Raw genomic sequence first — 25,957 nt, 5'->3', positions numbered from 1 at the left:
ATGCATGGTATAGTTACCACAACTATATATTTTTTCGGTTCCTCTGGAGAGTTCATCGTGGCAGATGAAGCGTATAACATACCGGGCATTTACCTTTTTTTGCATGTACAGGAAAGGAAAAAAAAATCGAGCGTTCGAGTTCTTAGGTGTCCCAGGGCCATTTTAGTGGACCAGGCCCAAATCCAAAGAACAGCTATCTCACAGGCTAATGGGGCGACCCACGCCGAGTTTCAGCATTGTAGGATGACCACACAAGTACAGCAACTTGCTAGACATCACCTCGGTGCCATCCGGATCTCGGCGCCCCACTGCAGATGAAGTGCCTCTCAACTATGAAACCACCACGGTGACATCCGGATCTTGGCGCGTTGTGCTGCCTTCGGCCTATTCGCACATCGGTCCGCTACTGACGCCATCTCACAGGCTAATGGGGTGACCCACGCCGAGTTTCAGCATTGTAGGATGACCACACCAACTTGCTAGACATCACCTCGGTGCCATCCGAATCTTGGCATCTCAACGCCTAGTGGTATCTTCCATACAGAAAATATTGTTACGCTGCCTTTGGCCCCATTCGCACATCAGTCCGCAACTTAGACATCACCTCGATGCCATCCGGATCTTGGCATCTCAGCGCCTTGTGGTGTCAGTCAGAAAATATTGTTGCGCTGCCTTTGGCCCCATTCGCACATCAGTCCGCTACTGACACCATCTCACAGGCCAATAGGGCGCCCCACGCCGACTTTTACCATTGTACGATGGCCACACCAGTGGCACAACTTCCTAGACATCACCTCGGTGCCATCCGAATCTTGGCATCTCAACGCCTAGTGGTATCTTCCATACAGAAAATCTTGTTACGCTACCTTTGGCCCCATTCGCACATCGGTCCGCAACTTAGACATCACCTCGGTGCCATCCGGATCTTGGCATCTCAGCGCCTTGTGGTGTATTCTCTTCAGAAAATATTGTTGAGCTGCCTTTGGCCCCATTCGCACATCCGTCCGCAACTTACACATCACCTCGGTGCCATCCGGATCTTGGCATCTCAGCGCCTTGTGGTGTCTTCTACTCTGAAAATATAGTAGAAAATATTGTTGCGCTGCCTTTGGCCCCATTCACACATCAGTCCGCTACTGACACCATCTCACAGGCCAACAGGGCGCCCCACGCCGACTTTTACCATTGTACGATGGCCACACCAGTGCCACAACTTGCTAGACACCACCTCGGTGCCATCCGGATCTTGGCATCTCAGCGCCTTGTGGTGTCTTCAAATCAGAAAATATTGTTGCGCTGCCTTTGGCCCCATTCGCACATCGGTCCGCTACTGACGCCATCTCACAGGCCAACGGGGCGCCCCACGCCGACTTTCAACATTGTAGGATGGCCACAGAAGTGCGACAACTTACTAGACACCACCTCGGTGCCATCCGGATCTTGGCGCGTTGTGCTGCCTTCGACCTATTCGCACATCGGTCCGCTACTGACGCAAACTCACAGGCCAACGGGGCGCCCCACGCTGACTTTCAGCATTGTAGGATGGCCACACCAGTGCGGCAACTTACTAGACACCACCTCGGTGCCATCCGGATCTTGGCGCGTTGTGCTGCCTTCGGCCTATTCGCACATCGGTCCGCTACTGACGCAAACTCACAGGCCAACGGGGCGCCCCACGCCGACTTTCAGCATTGTTGGATGGCCACACCAGTGCGACAACTTACTAGACACCACCTCGGTGCCATCCGGATCTTGGCGCGTTGTGCTGCCTTCGGCCTATTCGCACATCGGTCCGCTACTGACGCAAACTCACAGGCCAACGGGGCGCCCCACGCCGACTTTCAGCATTGTAGGATGGCCACACCAGTGCTGCAACTTGCTGGACACCACCTCGGTGCCATCCAGATCTTGGCGCGTTGTGTTGCCTTCGGCCTATTCGCACATCGGTCCGCTACTGACGCCGCCTCACGTGCCAACGTATTTTCTCCTAATTTTACACCCTATGCCGCATAACAGGTCATGTGACTTGTTTATAAAACTTTTCATTGGTTCATTTTACTTTTGGTTTCCTAATGATGGAAGGCTTGATCATGTGACCTAAAAACAACACTTTTCATAGGATGAAAACTTTTTTTTTTCCCCAAACGATGAAAGCCCCACCTTGTTTCTGGATGTTTCAGACTGAAGCTGGCGTCAGCATGAAAGCACCACCATCTCGTAGCTCAGTCGTGGTCATTCCGCGAGCAATCATGGCAGCCGCTCCCCACCAGAAGCCTGCAGGAGTCGGAGCCCCCAAAACTTTTGATGAATTCTCAAGGCGGAGGGGACGCTTTCGAGAATGAGGTCCAAGACCTAGCAGACAAGCGTCCGATTTCCAAGGTGTCCCAGGGCCATTTCAGTGGACCAGGCCCAAAAAGGAAACAGCCTGCCGCCATTTTGAGAGTCCTGTGAGAGCCGCCTATCGCTGCACCGCAAGAGTGGGCGCAACTCAGCTGAATTGCGGCTTTTGACACAGTGGACCAAAAACGGACGGAATGGCAACTGAAACGGTAAAGGGGCGCCCCACTACAACAGATGACACTCCACCTGGAGAGGCCCGTTCACGCCGCCTCCCCCGGGGCGCTCCACGCCGTTATTCGGAGCAGCATTTTAGGATACCAAAACCAGTGCGGCAACTTACTGGACATCACCTTGGTGCCATCGTTCTGCTGCCTTGGAACTATTCGCGCAACAGTTTGCTACTGATGACCCACCCCCCGCGACGCCCCATGCCGTTATTTGCTGGGTGGCAACTTACTAGACATCACTTTCGTGTCATCTAGATTTCAACGCGTTCTGCTGCTTGGAACTATTCGCACAACAGTTTGCTACTGATGACCCACCCCCCGCGACGTCCCACGCCGGAAATCTGGACGTTGTGCTGCGTTGGGACTATTCGCACAGCCGACCGCTACTTCGTTGTTTTTCCCTAAAAATGTTTATATGTTATTACTATTTTTGTTTTCTTGTATATATTTATAAATTATTAAAGTTTTATAATCTTACTACTTTGTCGGAGTGCTATATATTTTTAATGTGACACATAATTGTAAAAACTTTGATGTACAAACAGTCATCCCTGGAATCTTCCGCTTCAGGCTCGGTCCCCTCCCCAATCACAATACAGGATGGTTTTCAGATAATAGCAACGCTTCTGCTGTGACGAATCTCATCGAGTGTGGGCCTTGATCTACTATAACTCCTTTGAAGAGGGGTGATTCTTTACAGCTGTGGCCATAAACTACATCTGCAGGGCTAGCTGATACCCTAGGACCAGCCTGGACAATCGGACACAGAGGAAAAGGAGTGTCAGAGGGTGCGGTAGTGAATAGGGCGAAAGGGAGGTGTCGGGCGGGCACAGGGTGTGATTCTCAGGGAACAGCAGCGCAGATGGGGGAGGTTTATTACCCATGCATAAGACAGAGAGCGGGGGTGACCACTGCCTGGGGGAGATGTTTGCGAGGGTGGGGAGCCATGCTAAGGATCGACAGCGTGCACAGAGTGGGTCTGGTCAAGGCATCTAAAATGGCTGCCGTGCACGACAAAAGTGTGGCATTTGAAAAAAGACAAGATGGCGCAGACAATGTTTTTCAACACTTCCTGATTTCCTTCGAATCGAACGTTAACAGACGTTGGGGCATATTACCAAAGTTAAGCGATATTTATCCCTAACGATGCTTAGCAACGATTTTTTTACCGTCAGAAATTATCGCAGATAAACCTTGCTATTATCAAGGTTTATCGGAAATACGATAAAAAACGACCGCAATGCATTAATATCGCTGAAAACTCAGCGATATTCATGCATTACCGAGCTAATGCTCTTAGCCATGTTATCCACCTCCCATTGGATAACATGGCTAAGAACTGCTCAGGGCAGGTGGTAGCTTTTAGAGATATTCGCCCTTATCTCGAATATTTCCAAAAGTTGATAATAGGAGATAGCGATGTTAGCGACTGTTTCCAGTCGCTAACATCTTGGCATGCCCACTTTGCATGTCATTAGTGATAAATATCACTCACATGCAAAGTGGGGCCCAAGATGGTCGCTATCTTCTACTAGCCGTCGCTAACTGGTGTTAGCAACAGCTAGGTAATACACATATAATTTTATCTCCGCGAAGCGGAGCGCTGTTACAGATATATATCTTGTTTCTGAACGTTAATTTCTCAAAATGCACTGAAGCACATATATTGAGACCTAGCAAAGGCACATCGGGCTACCAGTCCCTACAATTTTGCCAAGTTTCGTGCAAATCCATTCAGCTGTTCGATCCTACCGAGAGACAAGATGGCGGCCGCTACGGACTGTTTGGAATGTTTACAGACACCGGAGAGCCAATCAGCTTCGCTTCGCAAAGCTCCGTAACGCGAAAAGTACGCGAAGCGGTGCGCTGTTACAGATATATACCTTTTTTTGAACGTTAATTTCTCAAAATCCACTGGAGCACATATATTGAGATCTAGCAAAGGCACATCGGGCTACCAGTCCCTACAATTTTGCCAAGTTTCGTGCAAATCCATTCAGCTGTTCGATTATTATTATTTTTATTTTTTTTTGCCCCGCGGGGCCCTTTTAAAACCTCCACATCAAACCTAGGGGGTGAGCGACAATGTACTATGCCCCCTTATGGTCATTTGCCCCTTCGCTTCGGCCTCCTCTTGTCTCTCGATCCTACCGAGAGACAAGATGGCGGCCGCTACGGACTGTTTGGAATGTTGACAGACGCCGGAGAACCAATCAGCTTCGCTTCACAAAGCTCCGTTGCGCGAAAAGTCCGCGAACCAGAGCGCTGCCCGGTCCGCTGTTACAGATATATATCTTTTTTTAAACGTTAATTTCTCAAAATCCACTGGAGCACATATATTGAGACCTACAAAAGGCACATCGGGCTACCAGTCCCTACAATTTTGCCAAGTTTCGTGCAAATCCATTCAGCCGTTCGGGCTAAAAGTGAGGCCAACCGCCCTATGGAAAACTCAATGTTAAAAACACGTTTTGGGACCCCCCTTTTTTCTCGGCCCCCACTGGACGAACCCCCCCCAAATTTTCAAGGGCTGCTCAGAAACAAAATGTGCCATTTTCCTGAAAATTTCAGCCAATTCCGCCCACAAACGCCAAAGTTATTAGACATAGAATTTTCAAAAAACCCATAGAGAAAAAATCCTAACTATATATACCTACTGGCGACCGCCAGTAGGTAATATATATATATATATATATATATATGTATATATATATTTATATATATATATATATATATAAATATATATATACATATATATATATATATATATATATATATATATATATATATATATATATATATATATATATATATATATATATATATATATATATATACACACCACACGGCTGTTGGCGTTTCTTAGCACCCAGCAATCATGGACACGACAAAGGTATTGTCGGCAGCAATTAAATTTATTGCACAAAAGGTGAGCAACGACACTCAACGCGTTTCGGGAATTCTCCCTTGGTCACGAGTGCCTGAATCCACGTTTTTTCATTTTTTATAATCAACACGTGGTACAAACACACCCCGGTGTGTGTTTGTACCACGTGTTGATTATAAAAAATGAAAAAACATGGATACAGATCAATTCCCTCGTTAGCAGTTCCTGAATTAATTTGTTCTAAACTTTCAACATAATTTAATACTTCCAGAAGTTCTCCATCAAAGCTTTCCTTTTCGAAATCACACCTCATGTCTGCAGCACTAATTTCCCCTTCTTCACTCTCATTGCCTGTGACAGATACGATTAGTTCTTCAATTATACTCAAGGAAATATCCAAAATCTCCTCAGTATGAGGCTGTTCTCTTTCCATAATTTTTCCTTTATGTTCTTGCTCCTTGTATAAAAATATAAAAAGTTAATTTTATCACTTTTCGTAATATATAATACAAAACTACCGTTTTCACCCATTTTGGCCTACAAAAAATACTATATAAATACTATTATCTGATAACATTCCATTAGTAGAGTTTTAGTCCTTTGCAAAGTTATATAAGTATAATTACTTTTAAGGATATCCTGTTCTTAGCTTTTCTTAAATTTTGAAACCAGTCAGTCCTTATGACTATAGGAAAAGACTCAGGCTGCTATAGTAAAATGCACTACTAAAAAATGTAGAATATGTCTATTCACCTTACCCATTCCAAAATAGTAAATGTGTTTTACTAAAATGCAAAAGATACTATTCACTGTCCAGAATAACACAGTGTATCTGTGTATATTTAGACATCATTATCAAACTACTTTTTGAATACTTCATGTGTTTACTCTATCTCTATTCCTCATCTATGACTTAGTCTAACTCTACTAATTACCTACTCCTTTGACTTTCCAACTAGCCTCTCCTCTAGTATTTATCTGCAACTTTGTAGTTTGCGGTTCTTTATTTTTCTCACTGCTTATAACCTATATTTACGTAACATTCATTAACCTAGGCCTCTCAGTTTATTGTCTAATTTTTATATTATTCATTTCCTTGTGTTCCTCTACTATAGCCTTATAGCCCGCCGTAGAGGGCTATACCAGCTATTAAAGGAGCTCTCCAGCCTTAAAGGCCCTGAGCTGAAGGCGAGGGCCTTTAACAAGGGAGAGGGACTTTAATAGCCGGTATAGCCCAGCTACGAAGGGCTATAAGGCTATTAGAACATTCTGCCACTAGAGAGCAGAATGTTCTAACAAAAAAGAACAAAGCCTTATGGGAGCATGAGGGGACTGGAATCCCCTCAGGGTCCTTGAAGCCTTTGTTCACAGACAGAGCTGTGAACAAAGAAACATTGGAATGTTGGAGCTCCAGGCGTATACCAGCCATTATAAGCCTGGAGCACTCCATTGTTTTCAATGGAGCTCACTACATTCCAATGTTCTAATAACCCTTCTTTATGCAGTTGCTTGTTATCTATTCTTTTTTTTTTTTTTTTTGACCAGCAAAAGGGAGTCGGAGGAGGGACGCCTGGACGAGCGTCGGAAGAGCTTGTGGGTTCGGGCTCGGCTTGTTCTGGCACAATTGCAGCTTCGGGGACCGGTCTGTAAGGGAGCCTGCCATCCCATATTCTCCGGCAGACTATTAGATTTCTCTTCGACGGTAAGGTGCCGGGAAGTGGGGACTGCGCAATAGTGCGGTTATATGGAGCTTGAATCAGAGGTTGCTGTTTCAGGGAAAACTTAAGGTGGGGGCAAGTCAGAGCAGCGCCGACAGTTGTTCATACCGAAGCAGAGGGCAAGTGTGAAAACTGACTTATCCTTAGTCACTTCGGAGCTTATTTCCCTGAAGGAAACAGCCCAGTCACATGCTACATTACTTTCCCCTCCCAAGAGACGCCGGAATAGATACCAGCTTAGATCTCAACAGGAGCTTAATACAGCTGGTGTCTCAGATCTACCAGAAAGGGAGCGTCCTACACCCTTGACTCCCTGTAAGGGAAGAAAGAAGGCAGGCAGTATAAAAAGAGCTAAGGGTCCTAAAACAGCGTTATTGCCCAAAAAATACCCCCTCCCTTAAAACTTACTTTAAACTAATGGCGCAGACTGTCGGCAAAGTACAGCCAGAGATGGCCCCCTCTACTTTGGAAACTGGGGTTCCGATGCTCCCCTTGGAAAACTGTTACACACCTTTGCTGGGTTTGCCAGACACTGACATTGAGAGCGGAGTACAGCCTGATTTACTCGAGAACGAGTCTAGGGATCCAGCTCTAGAGCCCCAAACGGAGCAGCCAGTGTCCGGGGTCCTCGCTCCCCTTCATTCTCCCCACCCGTCTTCTCCTTCCCATTCCCATAACTCTTGTACTTTGGATGTCTCTGTTCCACAGGGGTCTCATGCCTCGTTGAAATCAGCCATTCCCCTGCCACATGACATGGTTTTAATCTCAGAACCCGATCTGGATCAGGCACAGGGAGGTCAGAGAGAATCAGAGTGCTCAGATGGAGACAGGTTGGGCTTTCTATTTAAGTCTTTAAGGGGGGACCTGATGACCAAATTTGAGATTTCAGAGAGCAACCAAAAGGCGATCCACGATAGATTTGATTTATTGGAGTCCAAGGTAGATGAAGTCATTACTCGAACTGGGAACTTGGAAGTGGAAGTCGCTGCTTTATCAGAATCGGTCCAAGTGAACTCGAAGGATATTGCAACTTTAAAACAACAGAATAGATCCTTGGCTATGGACCTGGAGAGGTTGGAAACCCAGGCTAGAAGGAACAATTTGAGAATTCTAAAGATACCGGAGGGGGAGGAGCTAGACGACATTAAGGGGTTCGTGTGCAAGCTTCTGAGGGATGGGGTTCTGAAAGACCGTCCTGACATTAACTTGGAGGCAGAAATACAAAGAGTGCACAGGGACCCCTTCAAATTACATGCAGACAGGAAAGCACCTAGGAAGATTCTCATGAACTTTCAGTCATTTAGTATCAAGGAGCTGATTTTGGGGCGGTGTCTTTCTAAGTCTGTCCTCCACCATCGGGCAATCCCATACCTTATCAGATCAGATATAGGGGGGAGAGCAGCCCAGAGGCAGTGGGAGATCGGCTCTAGAATGCCAGAGCTAAGATCATTTGGAGGTCAAGTGCAAATGAAGTTCCCCGCTCTACTAAAAATCATGTGGAAGAATAAGATGTACAATTGTAGCCAGCTGGAGGATGTGGACGAACTCCTTGTTCAGATGAGACAGAAATTAAAGGACTTGGTGGTGTGCTGAGGGGGGGTGGACTTGGGGGTAGAGTAGGTTATTGGCACTTGGGCGGCACGGGATGGTTTAGGGAAAACGAGAAAAAATAAATAAATAAATAAATAAGTGGGGAGCGAGAGGGCATGTTGTGTAAACATTTATAAATATGTAGATTCCTTTTCATTTAAGGTATTATTCTTTCATTATTGTATAATTTTTACACACTTCGGAAGCCATGTTAGTATCCCGTTGATCGAATGTTGAAGATGTTAATTCAGTCACAGGCAGTTCTCCTGGGGCCCTAAAAGGCGGGTTTCATCGCCGGGTATGTTGGGAGGGTTCCTCAGGGGTGGGTGGCGGGTGGGGTTTTGGTTTGTGGGGGAAAAGGAAAAAATGTCCTCATACGCAGAAAAAATATATTGTGCACTTATGCTCTAGATGGGTGGGGAGTTACAGTTCAAATATGAGTAGGTCAATAAGTATTAAAACCCTCTCCTGGAACGTGAATGGAATGGGTGAAGGGAGAAACAATTAAGGGTCTGCAAGTATTTAAGAGATTCTGACGCTCATATCATGCTATTACAAGAGACTCACCTGGAGTCGAATGCCTGTAAATCGCTGTTTGGTAGACTAAGATGGGTACAGGAAATAGTGTGTTCCAGACAGAAAGGTGCTACCAGGGGTGTTGCGATAATCATCAGGGCAAACAGGGGGATAAGATTGTTAAGAAGTGACACGGATCAGACAGGCAGGTGGGTTGTGGTAGTCCTCTCGATCTATAGTATGTGCTTTACTTATGCCGTATATTACGGCCCCAACGAGGATAACCCTGGCCCTCTTTTGAAGTTGGCTGCAGGTCTACTTGAAACCTCGGCTCCAGTGATCCTGGGGGGTGATTTTAATATGGATTTTGATTATGAAATTGACAGGACCTCTAAGGCGAAATATAATCCGCCTACTAAATCTATTTCAGCCCTGGGATCTATGATGAAAGATTTTAATATTTTGGATGTCTGGAGATCTAAATATGGTTCTACAAGAGCCTATTCATTTTACAGCAAAAAGTACAAGAACTACTCGAGAATAGACTACTTTCTGGTGGACCAGCATATGATCACGGACATCTCATCTATTTCCCATACACCGGTGGGGATTTCAGACCATTCGGTTGTAGAATTAGTTTTTTTATTAAGTTCCGGACCCTCGGATATTAGATGGACACTAGAAAGGACCTTGCTTTTGGATGTGAGAGTAAAATTTGAGGTGAAAGAAAGTGTCAAAGAATTTTTCCGTATAAACATCGGGTCCTCTACTGTGCAGATGGTGTGGGAATCCTATAAGGCTTTCTTACGCGGGGTGTTAAGTTCCTTAATGATCCATAAGAGGAAATCTATTAAACAAAAAAAAATAGAAGATTTGAAGGCAATATCAGATAAAGACTCTGAACTGCAGCAGGCACTCATCTCAGACAGAGGGAGGATCCCAGAGTTGGAGAAGGAGCTTTTAGATTTACAACTTTCTCTTAAAGTAAGCGAAGAAAAGATTATTAAGGAAAGATGGGACATTAGTAAACTGAAACATTTTGAGTATGGAGAGAAGTGTGGGGCCCTTTTGGCTTGGAAATCAAGGGAAGAAAGAACTAGGAATAATATTAAAGTATTAATACAGAGGGAGACGGGTACTTTAATTATGGAAGATGGAGCGATTAGGGAGGAAGCCAGAACCTGGGCTGCTATGGGAATTTACAAGGGCCTATTATCAAGCCCATTATCGCCGCTTTATCAGCAGTTTCCTGCCGATAAAAGCGCCGATAATGTATCGCCTTTTGTTGATAATATGCCCCTTTGTTCCGTGCCCTGCATCGCATTTTGCGATGCAGGGCGTGGTACGAAATTCATTTTATTAATTTAATTGTTTACTTACCTGCAATCATCTAGATTCCGCTGTTTATCACCCCCCACCCTGTACCTCTCCCGCCCCGCCTGCCTGCCCCACCGCAACTCCCTCCACGGGCCGCAGCAGACAGTTACTTGTACTTACCTTAAGCATAATAAATAATAAAAAAATTATATATTATACAATTATCACCTGTGGAAGACACAAAAAAATACAGTTACAATATATATTTTACACACAAAATAATTTGTAAACCATTTAATTTGCCTTTTTTGCTGTTCTCAGAATATATTGAATTTCACTAGAAACAGTGAGTTCAATAGTTCTCATCACATAACAGCGGGCAAAAAATAGACAATCAATAAGATTATCTTAAAATAAAACATTCAACATTCTCAATAACAATTTAAAAAATAGAAATAAAACAGATCTTAATTGTTTTTTTCTAAGAACAATTTCTTACGTAAATATGACACATCTCAAACAATCATAAAATAACAAAACATTATGATTAATTTTCTTACACTGCAAATAATGTTTCTTACAAATATATGCTGACAAAATACACAACAAAAAGTCCTTAATGGTTTCACACACTTTTCCTTTGTTTGGAAGTTGTTCAATAGTAATCCTGAACGTCCGCCTCCCAGCCTTCTGATCCAAAACCACCGACATCATCTACGGGTCCCCCAGGATTCATCCATCAGTCTGACGCTGTTCAATATCTACATGGCCACCCTCACACAAGTAGCCCACCATCACAACCTCAACATCATCTCCTACATCGACAACACCGAGCTCATCCTCTTCCTCACCAAGAAGCCACATACCACCAAAAGCAACCTCCACGACACTATGAAAGACGTCACCAACTACATAAAGAGCAGCACTATAAACACAAACTCACACAAGATCAAGGTACTCATCCTCAGACCCACCCCCTCAGCCTCGGCCAACTCCTGCTACCTGACTACACTGTGAACAGTACCAACACCTACCAACCATGTCCACAACCCAGGATTCAACCTCAACTCCTCCCTCTCCATGTGTAACCAAGTCTACGCCGTCTCCTCCTCCAAGAATTTGGTAACTCTTTGGGCAAACTTTGCTTAAAAACAAATTGACTATCATTACAATGTATCCAACCTTTCAGACATTTTAAATAAACAATGTAATGTCCAGATGTGGTAGAAGGTCCATCATGAAAAATAATTGCAACAGCTACAAAAGTTCTTCCTGATATTAAAGTATCCAATTTTCTTCCATCAGCTCTACAACTTTGCAGCATTAAAATAACATACTGTCCATATCTTTGTATAAGTAATGTTGATGACATTTCTGATTTACGTTGGCTACACTCCATGTTTTGACTTGCTCCTCTACTTAGATTATTAAAAGACACTGATTCACAGTCATGTAAAGTCAAATATATGAATCTCTCACTGTCTATGTTATTGCTACATGTAAACAAACAATTTTGACAGTCATGTTGCCATTTATAAGAAAGGCCAAAAAGGTTTTCAACATCTATACCTTCATCTTCCAGTACACCAAGCATAAACATTAAAAATTCCTGACAATCTTGCTGAATATTCTGCGTAAATTGAGTACAACCAGAACATATGTCCAAAACATTTCGAATATCACAAACACTTTGTATTTTAATTTTATCACTACTACATTTCTCATAAACAGAATTCAACAATGAACATAATCTTTTGTCCTGATTTTCTACAATTTGCTGTTGCAAACTTTCAAGAAAAAAACAACATTAACAACTACATTAGCATAGCAGTTGACACCACAACTATTTTCAAACCGATAACCAACATTCTCTTCAACACTTTCATTTCTCTTTTTGCTTGCAGGCGCAACTTCATCTTGTTTTTCTTCTTTCTCTACAGTTTCACTACAGATATTCTCAAATCTTCTTCTTCTACATACCACACGCTTTTCAAATACTGGATATTGACCTAACTTGGGTGCATATTCTCTTCTTAACCTATTATACTCTTTCACACAATTTCCATCTGCACAAACCTTTGTCTCATCAAAATCAATCAAGTACAATCCAGATAAAGTTCTGACTCGAGACAAAGCAACATATGCCATACCTTCTTTAAACACGGTACTTCCAATATTCACTAAAGCACTATCTATACTTAAACCTTGAGATTTATGAATGGTCACTGCATATGCCAAAGAAACAGGAAAGGGTTTTCTGCAGACATACAAATCTCTTACAAGCAAAAATCGAGCTGCACAACGACTAAGTTGTTCTACTTCAGCAATTTCATCAAATTTGATTTTCAAAAATTCAATCCCACCTCTATTTACATAATTAACAAAATCAACAATTTTACCCATTGCTCCATTTACTAAACCTTTTTCCACATTCAAATTACGTCGTAAAATTACTCTACAGTTTACACATGCATACAAATTCTTTTCTAAACCAGCAGTTTTACTTATGGATTTCTCTAAAGAATCCAATTTCCTCTTCAACTTTTCACTCAAAATAATAGTGATTCCTTCATGTTCTATTTTATCAATTGCTTCCAATTATATAATTTCTTCATTTTCCAACTTTAACATTTCTTCATTGAATATAGCACATTCACGCAGTGTTGGCATTAAGCAGATTACAGATTTGTTTTCTGCAATTCTCATTTATATTTCCTCAGGGACAATATTTTCATTTGGAAACAAATTGGAAAGTAATCGTCTCTGTAAAGCTTGTTTGCCATGTTCGCTCATTTTTCCAATTCTTATATCTTGAAGAATAGTTCCATAATCAGCATAATTTGCCTGTCGCATATTTGTAATAAGTTCCTCACACTGAAAATATGACCAAATGTTTACATTTCCAATGCTCCCTAAAGACGTTCTAGTATCTTTATGCACCAGTGTTTTAAACACTGGTTGTCCTTTAACAGGAGTAAGTTGTAGAAGATCTCCAAAAACTATGACGTGTTTTCCTCCTAATTTGCTGCATTCTCAAATGCACAAAGGCAAGCATTAAATTTGATACCATGCTTACCTCATCAATAATGAGAAGTTTCATTTTCCTCAACACTCTTGAAACTTCACAAGAAGCTTCTCCAGATACCTTGTGGTATTCTAATTTGTTTTCATGCTCTACTGGTAGCATTAATATATGATGTAAAGTAATTCCTTTAATATTGTGGGCTGCTAATCCAGTTGGAGCAGTGACAACACAAGACAAATGCGACTCAGTTGTTTTCTGTAGAAAAGTTGTGATTACTTTAATTAAAAAACTTTTGCCTGTTCCAGCTTGTCCACTCACGTACATTTGGATAGGTTCAAATGATGAGCAAGAGCACTCTTTCTTCTCATGAAGTAATCCATGCTGAATCTGTTCTCTCACTTGCTGATATATTTCTTTCTGCTCAAGATTTAGTTGTTCTTCCAAGTTTCCTAAGTTTGTTACATCTTCTTGAGCTTGATACATTGCTGTTTCCACCTCTTCCATAGCAGTTGCTGCTTCATTTTGAACAATTCGTTCTCCTAGTGGGTCCTGACTCAACGGAGTAGAAGTTTGACTGTCTTGAGAACTATCTCTAGCAATCTCAGCTGCAATTGTAGCTTCTTGCTCAATTTCGTCGTTTAACATTTTCACATAATTAGCATAAACAGGACATTCTATAGTATCTTTAGTTGCATTGAAGGAATCTTCATAGCTCTCAAAATCTCCAAGTAATTCCAATTCTGAACGCCATGGCTTGAAAAGTTGCAAAAGAGCTAAATAGTAAAATTCCCTTTTGTCAGGTGTTTCGCAACTCAGTTTATGGTGATTAATCAAATGTCCTTTTCTTTCTTTCACCAGACATCCTTCAGAACCAATCACAGCATATATACCATTATTGATGTTTTCTGTAATATTCCGTTTGAAAATATAGTTTTGCAGCACTTCATAGAGACAAATGTTCTCAAGATGATGACTTCTATTTGGATAATATGTATCCAACATATTTGTTTTCACAATATCTGTACTTTCTGGCTCTTTTTCAGCTAAATATTACATATCTTGTACAGATTTAGGTACTTGGTTTCGTGTTGCAGCAAGACCTAGACTCACCCAAATGATTCTTCTAGATTTTGAGTACAGACTTGCAGATGATAAGAGATACGAGCATTCATACGCTCCAATTTCTCGATGAGATAACATCTTCAAACTGTAACTGTATAATTTCTTACTTAGACTCTTCTCATGGGAAATCTCTTCCCACATTTCCTTCAATTCCGTCTTTTCTGACTTTGTTATGTACGATGTCACATATCGAGCAACAGCAATGGAATTGTCTGCAACATATTGAATATCCATATTAGTATTCCACATGGAAAAAATGACAGAGTTATAGTCATTTATGTATTTTGACTCTTCATTTCTTTTTAAGTTGTAGGTATTTTTTGGAGACTTTCTTGTGATAGTATGTAGCAAAGATGACATAAAACTGTTCATTCTTCCTTTCGATATTACAGGTCGTGGAAATGCAAAATGGCATTTGGTGTAGAATTTGTCCAGAATTTGTCCTTAGATTTGTACTTTCGACAACAGTATTTCCCACAACGATGGCTTTGGAATCGTAAGACTTGTTGTCTTAAGTCCTTATCTTGTGTACTTTTGGGTACATCACATGTAGCATATTCTTCAATAAAAGACAACACAGTATCATCTGAGTCTGTTCCAAATTTGGGAGCATCTTTGATCCATAATAGCATATGTATGTGAGGAGCACCTCTCGCTTGATACTCCTTTCTCCAAAAGAAATCCAGAACCTCTCCAAGAGGAGGATTTTTTTTATTGGTGATAAAAGACATCATAGCTTCGAATCTATGATTGAAATACCTGCATACATTAACAGGATCCAAAGAGCCTAATTCTCCAGGTGTCTTGTATTCAATATTTAGTATATTTGGATTTGCCTCTCGAAGAAATTGAAGTAAATCATCCCAAGCATATTCAGCACAGCTTAGAGTAAGGAACCATGTAGGAGTTCCTAAGTTCATTAGCATACATTTCAGTTCTCCGTGACGACGGTACCAGTACTCATTAGTACCAAGCTGACATGCCATCAGATTAATCAGCTGAGATTCCAAAACATTATCTTTCTGCTGTACTTTAGCCATAAATTCCTTTGCCGAAACATTTTGCAGATGTACACCTGTTTTCAATATATGGTTTACTGCATAAGAAAGTCCAGACAAATCAATCTCAAACAAAAGGTGAAACAAATACGGAATACATTGTCAAAATCTTGGATCTTCTGCATATAATCTTGATGTCCGGTATTCAGATGCAGGAATCTGCACAGGTCGTTCATCATATCGTCCTCCTTTTCCTGTAGGAAACAACTGAGGGAAACAACGAGCTTCCAAGCTTTTTTCCCATACACTAATGGGACTTCCTTTTGCTTCTTTCATTTGGAATAACTCTATTGTATTCCCCATCATTTCTTTGGAATGCAATGGATGAACTCGGTAATGTTCGTAGATTTCTTCAGTTCTGGACACATCCACTTTTTCAATTTGTCCAGATGGCAAGTCACTATCTTCTTGTACAGTTATTTCTTCTTCTCCCACATACACATTTTTGTAATATTGATTATTTTTTACCAGATACAACGTTGCCTTTTTCACTTTCCTAACATCCACTGATTCTTGCCAGATTTTCTTACTCTTAGTAGGAACGCCATTAATAAGAATGACTATAGGTTCCTCCTCTACATTTTCTACACCAATAGTTTCAATATTTGTCTTTAAATCTAGAGGCAAATATACAACTCTTCCCTTTAATCCTCTCTGTAAATCTGAAGGAGGCAATTTTACTGTCTTAGGCTCCATACGAACAATAGCCTGAAATGGATGCACACATTGAATAAGAATAGACTCATAGGTATTTAAATCCATCAGTTCAGAAGGAATATTTACTAACTCAAGATTATTAAGCACAGATCTAGCAGGCATTTTGTTCTCATCTAATTTGTTATAACAATATTTACAAATACGCTGATCAGAACCCAAATCAAAACAATTCTCAACCAACAAATAAGTTGCAAAATCCTTCCACTCATTATTATTTTCCTTTTCACTTTTTAAATACAAATCAACACTCCTGGTCTGATTTTTATAATGAATTCGTCGACAATAGATACAAGAATAATTTGGCCTTTCACCTGAAATCACCTTAAACTTTATAATTTCTTGCTCAACATTTTCTACACTGCAATGTTCTACATTCTCTTCCACATTTTCTTCTATTAATGTCTCAGTTTCTGCACTGTCTTCCTGAGGACCAAAGTAACTAATCTGAATTTCATCACAAACATTTGTTACATCTGATACAGATCCACGCGAAAAAGCACTGTTCAACTTTTTTAACATTAGTGCTGGACTTTTTGCATAATACAATGTTCTCACTAATGTCCTCATTTCAGAATGATGTACTGCTAACATCCTGAAATGGTGAAAAACACTTCGACATACTTTTTTAGAAACACACGCCAGAGAATGACCTTGCAAACCAGTATTTTCTCTCACTCTGCCAGGGTCTAGTCCTTGCAACTTCTTAATCTTTTGTTTAACACTTTTCTTAGTATAGTTACGTAAGAAATTGCGTAAAAAATCAATAGATTCTTGCGGCACACTGCAAATACTACTACAATTCCAAGTGTACACTGGAGCTTTAGGACGTCTCCCTAAAAATTCACCCGCTAACACCTCTTCTGCATTTCTAGGAACAATTTTCTCTTTCTCAATAGGACAACTATTTCTAACTTCATAAGCATGACCACTAGTGTCAACTGCATGCAACAAATCATTACTCTGAAGATAACTTTCTTCATTAAAGAAAGGTTCAGAACTTGAACTATGTTTCCATTCACCCAAAAAAAACTCACAAAAATTACTTCTGTTAATTACTCTTCTCCACCTACTTTTGGCCTTCATTAAATGGATTGGCTTATCTAGTGATCTAATTCTATTGATTACTAAAATGAACAATTTTCTTTTCAATTCCAAAGCTTTCAGAACTACATTTTCAATACCTTTCTTCTTCTTATAAAATACTGTTTTTTCTTATATACCTTAATTTCTTTACTTAAATTTGAAACAAATCTATTATAAAACATTTTTTTCCTAATTTCCATAAAATTAATTTTTCCTCCTTTTACTATACACAGTTTTCTCTGCACTTGATTTTCCATGATTGTTCTCTTTATTTGTATTTTTCTTTTTCGTTGTTGATATACGAATAACTTTTTTCTGTTTGTGCACATTACTCTTACGGGCATATGCATCAACAATCGGTAATACATGTCGGTAATAGCGAAAAATAAGGAATCGCTATTAAGGACATGCAAACCGCGATGCATCAAACAAATCGGTAAAAATTACCGAATCGGTAATAATCGCTATTAAATTGCGAAAGTACGACAGCCAGAGTAGCAAATACCGAGTTAGCTAATACCGATTCGGTATTAGTGAATCCGGTATTTGCGAATTCGGTAATAGCGAAAACGGGAAATTTACGCGACGCCTCAGAAGCAGGCCGATGACATCACAACCAGGAAGTTGGACAGCCACGCTGCATTCAGTGTTCGGAGTAGCACAGAGGAGGAGGCAGAGCACAGGAGCTGAGGACCCTGACAGAACCAGTAGCAACCAGGACAAGGCAAGCAGGACAAGATGGAGAAGGAGGCCCCCCCAGCAGGGAAAGGACACACCGCGAAAGCGAAAACGCAAATTTTCTGATAAGGAGCTGGAAATCCTAATAGAGTGTGTGACCAGCAACAATGACCGACTGTTTGGGAAGTTGTCGCTGAAGGTGCCAGAGGCAGAAAAACGAAAGATGTGGCTGCGCATCAAGGACAAGGTAAATGCCTGCGGAGTCACCCACCACAGCATCGACGACTTAAAAAAACTCTGGTATGACCTGCGTATGAGGGCCAAGGAGAAGATAGCGCAGAGGGTCAAGGATGCTGCTGGCACAGGAGGGGGCACATCCAATGTGACGCCTAACACAGCCCTGGAGGATCTAGTGGAGTCCACCATAGAACCGGAAGCTGTTGTGGGGGTCACACGTCTGGACACCTCTGGTGCTGCGGAAGGAGGACAAGGTAAGAAGCATGGCAGCGTAACAATGCAGCGTGTACTAAGTCCCTGCCCAATCCCCCATGCCAGACCCAGTGCACATGTAGCATTGCCCTAAACACATACCCTCACCACTGTGTTGCACCATGGGAGTTGTAGTCAATACATGAATGGGTGCATGCCAGAGCCCAGAGATGAATACAGCAGCAAAGGGCAAAATGTCAGTCAGAAAAAGTAATTTATTGTGAGATGCCACAGCTATTGTCACATACTATACCATGATAATAACTATGCACTGTTTCACACACAGATGCATCCCCCATCGATTCTGATGACAGTGCCCGCCTCGACATCTCAGAGACGCCAGTGTTGTCAGGTGCGGAGTGCTCACAGGGAGCTGAAGCCATGTCCTCCCCTTCACCACCACGGCGGCAACACCTCCACCATCCCTGCGGTCCATAACCCCACCACCACCAACACCATCCTCGCGGTCCAAGACACCACCACCACCACCATCATCCTCGCGGTCCAAGACACCACCACCACCACCACCATCCTCGCGGTCCAAGACACCACCACCACCACCACCAGTGCGGGCCACTCCGCAGAGCCGCAGAGCAGATGTTCCCTCCCTGCCCGTGATGGAGTCGGATCACAGTTCAGCACACCCAAATGTTCCACGCCAGGCTGTCGTCACTCCAACCAGCCAAACTGCAGCACGACAGTGCATCAGGCAGAGGGCTGTGCCCCCGGGTCGGGCTGCTGCAAGACCAGTCGATCTGTCCGAAGGGTACGGAGTTGTGGAGACCCGGATGCTGCGTGTCCAGCGCCTGCAGGGGAGACACATGGGTGCCATGAAACTCTCCATGACCAAACTTTGCAACAAACTAGGCAACATGGCTGACGCTGTGCGTGAGCACACCACTGCCGTAGCTGCCGGCAACAATGAAATCAAGCTTTGCCTGCAAGAACTGACACGTGCCGTAGTCGCAGGCCAACAGAGTGAGCGCCGGCGTCACAGGCAGATCATGCTGGCAGTGAATACAACTAACAAAGCCATTAATAAGCTGTGCAACAGCACGGCTGTGCTGTCCCGCAGGTCCGTGTCCCTGCAAGTAGACCTAGGTCATTATTGTGGGGATGTGGCAAAGGCCCTTGAGAGGGTGACCACTGCAGTGGAGCAACTGCAGCCTGGGTCAGCCAGTGTCAGCAGTCTGGGAGCGGAAGAGGGGAGTGAGGCAGCCTCCAGTGTCAGCAGCGTCTCCCTGTCGGAGACCAGCGGGTGGAGGCGCAGTGGCCGCAATGCAACTGCCACTGACTCCCATCGTGTAGAAGCCGAGGAGTCACAGGACAAGAGACTGGGGGTACGCGGCAAACGGAAGTGAACATGTGGCAAAGTCACACTGTCCTTGGTGACGTAACCATGGCCAGACTAAAGTGCCGCAAGCATCACCCGTTCTGAGAAGGGACAATTATAGTTTGACTTTAACTGCAGCAGCAGCATGTTTGTGTTACGTATTTCTGCACCAGTCAGGTGTCCATGCCCATTAAACCCTTGCAAATCTGATCCTGTTGTCAAGTCACTCTCTTTCCTGTCTCAGAAATGATTCCGTGTGATGTATGTCCGCCTCCTTTGCCCTTCAGCTGTGTTGGGCACATGCGCCTGTCGGTGTTGGGGGGGGGTTGCTGTGCACGTAGGTTATCCTCTCCGTCCACCTCTATGGGTACCCCCCCTGCGTTTGGCGATGTTGTGCAGGATGGCACACACAGCAATGATCTGGCAGCAGGTCACTGGGTCGTACTGCAAGGCACCTCCAGTCTTGTGCAGTATTCGGAAGCTGCTCTTGAGGATGCCGAAAGTACGCTCCACCACATTCCTTGTGCTGATGTGTGCTCTGTTGTAGCGCTGCTCTTGCGGTGTAGCTGGGTTGAGATAGGGAGTGAGGAGATATTCACGCAATGCGTATGCACTGTCACCTGCAGGATGGGGAGAGAATGGTAATCAGCATGAATGAAAATATACATGTGGGGATGGAGTGGATGGAGAGTACGATGATGCATCTATATGTACCTAGAAGGTGTCCCTCTCCGAATTCACTGTTGATCAGGCGCCTGTGGAGGCCACAGTGACGGAATATGTAGGCGTCGTGTGTGCTCCCGGGGAATTGGGCTACAAGGTCCGTAATGATGTACTTGGCATTGCACACCACCTGCGCATTTATAGAATGATATGACTTCCGGCTGCGGAATATGTATTCGGTGGCTGATGGAGGACAGATGGGGACATGCGTGCAGTCAACACACCCTATGACATGGGGGAATTGTGCCACCTGGTAGAATTCCCGTTTGGTGCGGGTCAGCTGCTGGGGGGTTGTGGGGAAGGTCATGTGGCGATTTATTAATGTCAGCATGGCTTCTAGGAACCGGTGGAAGAAGCGTGATAAAGCATTTTGCGACACGCCTCCAGTCTCAGCTATTACCCCCTGGAAGCTTCCAGACGCAAGCAGGTGCAGGCAGCATAGGACCTGCACATGGGCTGGTATGGCGTGGGTCCTACGGGTCTCGTGCTGCAGTAATGGTTCCAGGTCTGCTATTAGGCGCATTATCATGTCACGGTTGAGTCTATACTTGTCGTACACCTGTTCCTCGGTCTGCCCCAGCAAAGTGATGCGCACCCTGAAGATCCTGTGGTAAATAAATAAATAATACCCTATTTTTGACTAAGCATATAGCATAACAGATAGCTCAATAAATAAGAGTCAAGATTCGAGGTAGTAGGAGTTTCTGCAGGTTTATTACAGCATAAGGACAGGATCAGGACAACCTGCATAGGAACAGAGTGACAGGGCCCGGCAGCTGCCGGGGCTAGGTCTGGGATGAGCCCGCTAACTTTTCATAACAATACATCAACTTATATACATAACGCAAACACATAGCATTACATTGCAGTAGGCGTAGCAGTGGGTGGAGCAGAAGGCGTGACGCGTAGCAGTCGCGAGAGATTACAGTGAAAGTAGGTGTAACTGGGCGTATACATAGACATGTGGTGCAAACGTAACAGAATATGTCATGAATGGGGCGGAAACATTGGAGGGGGCTACCTAAGGAGCCGGGACCTCTAACCTGGTGGTGCGCGATAACTGGCAATGACGTGTTACTAGGAGAAGCTGGGGGCTATGAACTCTGTGCTAGGAGCAGAGACTAAAGTCTGGAGGGTCGGAGCGACATGTACCTAAACCCTATCTGGTATCTAATGTTTAGAGAACATGTTGATATAAACTAGAAGTCATGAGGGGAAAAGCTAACTTGATTCTAAGACTGGACCATACATTATTCTACATGAAATGCGTGATGAGGAATATTAAATGACCAGTAAATACAGTATTTCTCTAACATGGAGCCGAGAAGGCTAGACAATGACGGAAACTATTGATGCAGTTCAGTAGCTTAGGAATGTAGAGAAGGAGGACTGAACTGATAACTGGAACTATAACATACTTTTGGCAGACTCAGAGGCAGAGCCAAGCTGCACCGGGCACTGCGAGGCAAGAAGTAAGTGAAGGGTCGAGGATACAGGTGGGGGCTGTATCGCTCCTTAGCGAGGCTTTTCAGGAGACAGGAGCTGAATCTGATGTCCGGGCCCTTTTGAGGCCTAGAAACGGGGACTTTATAATGGAATAACGTGCACACTGAGAAACGTGACAACATAACTTACATAGGCCTGATATTCGTAGTATTCACGAGGACTGGAAACTGGCATACTAGAGGTGGACACAACTATAATTGCGTCATTAATCGGACATGGGGAATAACATATGCATATTGGTCATGCACACATAACATATGATGGATGAGGCGTAGGGACACAGAACATGGCAAAATTTACTTTTCCACATTCCCTCCTTGTCACTACGTTTCCATCAGGAAACATCAATTTTCATGATACCATCTATCATTTCATACAGTATCATTTGCTCGTTTCGAATCGTCTTGGAACGGGATTTAGAACGGGGCTTGGGACTAGGAATACAAGAGGTAGCACAAATGCCGCAAATCGCAGGGCCACATTGTATACAGAGGCAGCAGCTAAATATGATCGCTACTGCAATACCTAGAAAGGACAGGACTTTCCATCCCCATGCGGAAATTATATTCCAGAACCAACCGGACCATGTCCAGGTGCCTGGATCTTGGTGTAACAGATGGGCAATTTTATGGAGTCTGGTTATAGCTGAATAAACAGACGGCGCGTTATTTGGAATGAAAATGCAGCAACTAGATCCGATGACTCTACAGGCCCCGCCCCTATCGGCCAGTATGACGTCAAGGACGAGACGATTTTGCAAAACGACAAATCTCATAGCAGATTGTTCTTCGGTTAAGTTACCTAGAGCAGAGGCAGTCTCATTAACTACAGCTTCAAGGGTTCTTGTTAACCTACGGATCAGTTTACTATTCTGGACAGGTCCTACGAAGAAGAAGAAACCTTTATTGAAATCTGTATACTGTTCTAGAGTAGTTTCAGTATAATCGACAATTGGGGACTCCCTTCTATGTCTAATGTGTACTAGATGTGTGTTTCTGTGATAATCAGATGGGGCTAGAAAAACAGGTGGCAGTAGGAAGGCAATGTAACAGGTTCCCTCCCAATCGAGGGGCAGACGAACATATGCAGTTTGACCACAAATAAAATAAGAATGGCGTGAAGCTTTAAAAATAGATTTCCTACTGTCACTATACTTGACAACAGTAGTACATTCACTATGTCCTACATGTACAGAACCATAATTACGGACACATAATTCACCTTTGACTGGTAGTACTGAAATAGCAGGTAAGTCTGGAGTAGTATCAGACTGAACATTCAGGACCATGAAATTCGACGAATAATTACCTAAATTATAAACTTCATTCTCTAGATCTAAACCTGTTCTGTGGGGGAGACCTTGCTTGTCTGGGAAACATGTACTGTTAAGAAAAGACATATCTGTTAAGGATGACGTTAACGTGGACCATGCTCCACACGAACCATTATGTGAGAATGGATAAGGAAAAAGTGGCAGAACTCCCTTCGGTGTCTGGAAAGGGGGGAGTCGACCACACACCCAACAATTAGTGGCATTGCTGGTCTGGTGTGAGTAATGTAACATACGGATGAAAGAATTGTTGCGCATAGCGAGGCGGTATGAATATTCGTGAGGAGGCAGATCACTAAACGTGTGCTCTACTGTAGCATTAGCAGACATATTTACATGAGGAACTGGAAAATACAGATAGAATGCATAGCTGGTGCAGGAAATCATAATGCTGATGAATAATATGAAACTCAGAAAAACAATACATCGGATTGAACTTCGACTGACTCTCTCACTATGGGGGTCTATTTTATACATGTCAGAAACAGTCTAACCGTTTCACCTAGGGGAGGACTTATACAATCAAACTGACTGACTTATTTTACTAGACCGTAGTTTTAGCTTATACTCCTGCTGCGGAGTTTTCTCTACCAAGGGAGGGGTTGTAACAATGTCTTTTGCGGGACAGTCCTTAAGAGCAATATTTTGGCAGTCTTTAAAATCCTGGGAAATGTTTTTAGAAACGGGTTTCAATCCTTTAAAAAGTTTAACATGAGAAAGGTGTAGCCATCCTTTTCTGCCTTCCAACTTCACGGCGGTACGGGTGGTGAGGAGGACCTGACGGGGCTCCTTCCATCGGGGCTCCAGCGGACTTGATCTGTCAAAATTCCGGATCATCACAAGGGAACCTGGAACGATTTCATGCGGTGCCACCTCGGTATTGTCTGGAAATGCGGCAGCAACCTGTGAACGACATGAGTTGAGGGCAGACATCAAGGAAGCTAGGTAATCTGTCAGCATATTACATGAAACATCGGTAATACTTCGGGGTCTAGGAGTACCCCACATGTTAGGGGGGCGGCCGAAAACGACCTCATACGGGGACAGACCTGATCTGGAATGTGCAACCATGCGCATATAAAACAAAGCGACTGGCAGAGCTACTAGCCAGTCCACACCTTTGTCTTTACAAACTTTTGCGATACGGATTTTCAGAGTCTGATTATGTCTCTCGACCAGACCGGCTGCTTCAGGATGGCGTACACAATGAAACTTCCACTGGTACCCTAACAACAGGGAAACGTGCTTCATGAGTTCAGATGAGAATGGCTGACCGTTATCAGAATATACGACTCTAGGGAGTCCATATCTAGGGAAAAATTCACGAACCAACTGTTTGGCAGTGGTCGCGGCTGTGTAATCTGGGACTGGATATGCTTCTGTCCACCTGGACAAAGCGCATACAACTACAAGGACATACTTGAAACCTCGACATCGCTCCATCTGAATATAATCCATCTGGAGGACCTCAAAAGGGTGGTCAGGAGGCTGGAAACCACCTTGTTCCACCGGGACACTTTTACCTGGATTAAACTGACAACATATCATACAGGTACGGACTTTCTGCTTGGCTGCAGCTCGTAAATGCTTGTTGAACCAAATGTTCTTGATACTGTCTAACATAGCTTTTTCTCCTAAATGTGCTGGACTATGTGCGGTATTGATAATGACTTGAACCATAGAGTCGGGGAGAAACCATGTGGCTCTACCCTTCGTTAACCATCCTTGATCTGTCTGGACCCCTCCTTGTTCAGACCATTTCTTGATTTCTTCGGGAGTAGCATGTAACTGGATATCTATGACATCTTGTGTAGGGTCCTTAACTGTCATGCATGTAGTCAGATCTGGAGTATGTGTCATGTTAACTGGAACGTCTGGAGTCTGTGCTGTAAGCTTGGCTGTGCGATCTGCTAGATCATTACCTTGGGAAATAATGTCAGTGACTTTCGTATGTGCTTTGCATTTCATGATAGCAATGGATGTCGGTAAATGTATGGCATCTAACAGAGCCTGGATAAGGAGACCATGCTGAATCTTGGTTCCATGAGAAGTCATGAAACCTCTCTCCTGCCAGAGCACTCCGAAGTCGTGTACAACTCCAAATGCGTAACGTGAGTCTGTGTAAACATTAACTTTCAGGTTCTTGGCATGTATACAAGCTTGTGTCAGAGCGACTAGCTCTGCTGCTTGAGCGGACAGGGTATCAATACGGTGTGTTTCAATAACTTCGGTGTCGGTAGTTACTGCATACGCGGCGACTAGTTCTCCTGTACTAGTTCTCATACATGAACCATCCAC

This window comes from Lissotriton helveticus, chromosome 6, assembly GCF_964261635.1.
Source record: "Lissotriton helveticus chromosome 6, aLisHel1.1, whole genome shotgun sequence".
NCBI classification, from domain to species: Eukaryota; Metazoa; Chordata; class Amphibia; order Caudata; family Salamandridae; genus Lissotriton; species Lissotriton helveticus.
This window is presented reverse-complemented; position numbering follows the sequence as displayed.